Genomic DNA, 5,749 nt, shown 5'->3' on the forward strand with positions numbered 1-5,749 from the left:
CCTTATTATTATTATTATCCTTATAATCATTATTAACATCACTTTTATTATAAATAATTCTTCTTCTTATCGTTATTATTATTTATTATTATTATCATTATCACTATTATTATTGTTATAATTATAATTATTATTATTGTTATCATTCTTACTTTTATCATTATTGCTCTTGTTATTATTATTATTGCTCTTGCTGTTATTATTATTATCTTTAGTGTTGTTATTATCATTATCATCCTCACTGTCATTTTATATGCATTATTACTATTACCATCGTCGTCATCATCAGTTAAGCCTGATATAAATAATTTGTTTATATACACGTATCTATGTGTGTATATGTATGCATATATATGTGTGTGTGTATGTGCTCATGTGCGCGCACGTGTAAATATACTCACTTAAGATTAAGATTAAGTCCGATATGCGAAGGTGAGCCTCGCTTGGGCTATGCACATGAGGGGGGCCTGGCCTGTGTCGACTTATGCCGACTCGTTAACGTGTGTCAGATGGTGCTGACTCGGCTGAGTTTAGTCCTTGCCCGCCGTGGTGCCAAGCCACGGCATTAACCTCCAGGTGAAAATTGCAACTTCTCGCGCCTGGGCGGGGCGCGAACCACTACCCCTCGGATGTACTAGCCCGGAGGCTCTGCATAAACGATTGTTGTTAGAGTTATGTAGATACGATAGTGGTGCCTGACTGCTGCTTTGCAGTTCAGTCCGTGTATGGTCAAAGGCTATGGAAATCCACCCATAAGAAAAAATATGTATACTTATATACACGTGTGTGTGTGTGTGTGTATCTGTGTATGTTTATATATATGTCTGTGCCTGTGTGCTCATGTGTTCGCGCGTGTCCATGTGTGTCTATGAATGCACACACGCACGATGTGTGTGTGTGTGAATGCATACACAATTGTTGAGTTAGTTTTATGTAGAGACGATAGTGGTGCCCGACTGCTGCTTCGTAGTTCAGTCCGTCAAAGGCTATGGGAGTTCACCCTATATAAAACAATCCACTGACTTGTGGCATCTAAACGATGAAAAAGGGTACGAAAGTCAACCCGGAGCCGGAGTCCCTGATGCAGTTCGTCGTCGCTTGCGATTGGCAATTCCGTCAACGCCGTTGTGCCAAACCGTATCGGTCTATGTCGTTCCTTTGAATCCATCAGCTTCGTGGGGAGAAGGAGCCTGCTGCATGGGCAACAGCTTGCTCCTCACATTCTTTGGCCCAGGCACTGTACCTCTACGGGAGTGCCTTAGTCAACACTGACTGACGGTTTTCTTCGATATATATGTATGTGTATATATATACATATATATGTATATATACAATCACACACATATCCGTAGGTATACATATATAGCAACCCTCCCTGACCAGGACTCGAACCTAGGTCTCTCCAGCCATGAAGTGGAGGGCCAGTACTAAACCAACCATACCACACAGCCCACAAAAGGAGTGTGCAACTAGGATCTAACTAGCTCCATAGACATTACCTATCTACTCATATGAGTAGATAGTCTATATGTCGATAAATTAATAAATATACAGTATATATATATATACATATACACATAAACACTTACACACATACCCACATCAACACGTACATATATTTAAAATCCACATACAGACACCTATACACACGCGTACTGTGAGCATAAACGCGCGCGCACATATACGCATACACAAACACACAAACACGTACATGCACCCAAATAAACTCACTCTTTGTCTTGCTCTTTTCTTTCTTTCCCACACATACTCTTACCCTCCCCACATACATAGGCACAGACACATACACACATATAAATGCATACACACATGCTCTTACAAATAAACACAAGCAGAAACAGAGTACTATGCACATACACATGCTAACTCACCCACACACACATGCATTATTATACATATACACATACACACATACATACACACACATATATGCATGTGCAGACACATACACACATACATACACACACATATGTATGTACACACAAGCACACATATAAACACACACACACACAAACATACATATATATGTATATGTGTGTACGTATATATGTATATGTATAGATATCTTGTATTATTATCCTTTTATTTATAATAACAACTATAACAACAGCAACAGAAACAATAATAAAAATAATAATAATAATAATAATAATACTTATAATAATGATGGTGATAATAATAATAATAATAATAATGATAGTGATAATAATAATAATGATAATGATAATTACAATAAAGGTAATAACGATGATAATAATAATTGCAATAAAAACAATAGTAATGATATTCTATTTAATTATCGTAATTATTAAATGTATGTTAATAAAAGTAATAATAATAATAATAATAATAGTAATAATAATGATAATAATGATAAGACAATGATGATAATGATAAGACAATGATGATAATGATAAGACAATGATGATGATAAAAATAACAAGCTCGATAATTGTAATGGTATCAGCAATAATAACAAATACAAGAACAAGAACAGGAACCACAGTAGTAGTAATAGTAATAATGCTACTCCATTGCTACTAATGCTTGTATAAATAATGATAAAACGATGACAATTACAAGCGGAGTGATAAAGATGACAATAATAAATTTAGGAATAATAAAAATAAGAATATTAAACATTCAACAAAACTTGAACAGATTAGCAGCACGGAGGATCTATTTCTTATGAGATGGTGATGAAGATGAATTATGATAATGGTGATTATGATAATAATGATATTAATAATAAAGATAATAATAATGATAATGATTATAATAATGATGATAATGATAATAATAATAATATTAATAATAATACTAATAATGATAACAACATCAAATACAACAATAAAAGGGAGAATAAGGATAACGATAATAATAATGTTGAGGATAATAACGATTATGATTATAGTAATAGTAATAGTAGCAGTAACATGATGTTGTTGCTGCTATTACTAATAAAACTAATAATAATAGTGATGATAACGAAAATAGTAGATAACAATATCAGTATCAATAACAAATCATCAGGAATAATAAGCCGAATAAAAGAGAAAGAAAGAAGGAGAGGACGAAGAACTTAAAAACAGGTCCTCCACAGACCATCAGTCAATGATCAATCTCTGGACCAAGAGCTTTAATTGAACATGGAATATGAAGCTGATTAAATATTTTTTGTGGAACTAAGTGTCAAATTCATATTACGTAACAAAGAGACTTCTCTATGAAATATGAATTACAGTGACAATTGTAACGATTTCAATCATGTGTTTGAATTTATTGATATGTATATGAATGGAAAATCATATTAATCTTAAAATCATCTGAACACGATTTCAGGGCAGGGGGTGCAAAACATTGCAGTTTATTCACATTCAGATTTTATGGAACGCTAATAGCAATTGCAAATTAGTCTTAATCCGCAATAATTTTTAATTGTACTAGGGTTTTTTATTACGTTTTTTTTTCAATATTTTGTATGTTTCAGTAAGAATAATTATTCAAATATCAACAACGCTATGTATCATATTTGCATACGTATAAATCAAATTATAATCATGCAGTATCGGTCTGAGACCCTGGAGCCTTGCAACAAGTACTATAAAATTTTGTTGTTGAGCCAAAAAATGTCACGAGATCCTTGATTAAGTTGGCGAATGAAAGGACTTCTTTCCCAATTAGGAATTTGATTTTTATACGTAATCTTATGCTTTATAAAATATCAGAAGAGGGTCACACGGTGCCAGGTGGGTGTCAGCGCCATATAACACCTGAGTTAGAGGCTCGTCCGTCGGAACATGAGACGGCTACTCTCTTGCTCCAAAACGCCGCTTGAACAGGCTGATAATAAGGGCTTGGGGAGTGGAGAGGGAGGGGAAGGGGAAGGGGAAAAGGAAGAGAGAAGAGAGAAGGGTGAGGGGTTACTGAAGGTGGTGAGGGATGGGAAGGGGTTAGGAGAAGGGGCCAGGAGAGAAGTTTGACGAAGGGGTTATTAAAAGGGCCTATCGGAGGGTCTGGGGGTTGGGGAAGGGGTGGAGGGAGTTAATCGGAATCCATGCCCCGGGTGGAGGGTTAATGGAGAGGGTGGAGGAAATGGGGTTACAGGAGGGGCTGAATGATGGGGTGGGGGTGGGGGAGTGGGTACAAAGGCAGGAGTGAGTTGTTGCAGATCAGCGTAGAATCTTACTGTAGGGGGAGGATTGGTGAAGTTGAGGCTCGATGGAGAAAATGAATAGTTAGAGAAGATGAAATGGAACATGGATAAATATATGGGATGGAGGAGAGGGATGGGGAATAACTAGTGGAGGGAATAGACCTTAATTATGCAACCTGATGAGGAAGGAGTCACCGAGGATCATGGTTTCGGTGACAAAGGATTTTGAGCCTCAATTAGTGAAGGAGGCGAGAGGAAGATGATTTCTTTGTAGTGACGACGTGTGCTTCGAGTGTGATGCAAATGTCGTTAGAAAAATCATTTATTCTGTTTTTTTTTTGTTGTTTTTTTTCTCTCACTCTCTTTTTGTTCACTTTACTCTAAACGGAGTTGCTTTGACTTGGCAACCTCTTGAGAGGGAAAAAAGTTCTTAAGGATATCTGTGAAAGCTTCGTTGGCTGTTCACAACTATTTTCCTATTTCATAATCTCAGGGATGATTTATATATTATAAAATCAGAAAAAACTACACTAATCTGAATATTATTTATCTATTTATTTGATTTATGTTTCATGATGCTTAAATCTTAATTTTTTCGCCTCCTTATTCACAACTGACATAAATACTTCTTAGTATGTCAAAATAGGAAATCTTTAACTGATTTAAATACTTATAGTGTAATACAATGTAATACAATTTAATTGATCGATATATTACAATTTGATAATATTAGTACTATTAACTAATGCACTTTCAGATTAAGTTATATTTTTGTAAAAAACAAGAAATCTATTAATTCACTGATTATTAATATAGTATAACAAAACTGTTATGTTAGAGATTATGTAAAAAAAAAACAATGCGGGTAATTATATGCGTAATTATTTAGATATAGTATCACACATATAGTATATATAAATACATATATATATATATATATGTGTGTGTGTGTGTGTGTGTATATATATATACTTATATATATACATACATACATAAACATACACATACTGCTACACATACATTCACACAAACCAAAAAAAAAAAAGCTATTACACGCACGCACATGCACACACACACACACACATGCACTCACGCACACACACATACCACACAAATACTCAAACACACAAATCCACACATACACAAATATACGCACATACACAAATTCAAAGATACACAAATATACGCACATACACTTAATACCCACACAAAAAAAGCAGGTACACAAAAAAAATACAAAAACACCAAAGCACATACACACGCACACATAAACGACCGCACATACACGTACACACATACAAACATGTACGTATACACATACACACAAACACATATAAAATTGCCTTGATCAACCATTCCGGCAATGTATAATGCCTGCAATATGTATAATCAACCAATCTGACAACTACTTTCATTAAGGTCCCTGAAATATTTTATTGATATTCCAGGATTAAAAACCACATGATTATGTGTTTGCAATATAAATTATCTATTTTCCTTGATGAACCATTCTGCCAATATGCATAGAACTTGCAATATGATAAATCAACCATTCTGACTTTTGTTAAAGCCATT

The sequence above is a fragment of the Penaeus chinensis genome, chromosome 37 (assembly GCF_019202785.1).
Source record: "Penaeus chinensis breed Huanghai No. 1 chromosome 37, ASM1920278v2, whole genome shotgun sequence".
Classification (NCBI taxonomy): domain Eukaryota; kingdom Metazoa; phylum Arthropoda; class Malacostraca; order Decapoda; family Penaeidae; genus Penaeus; species Penaeus chinensis.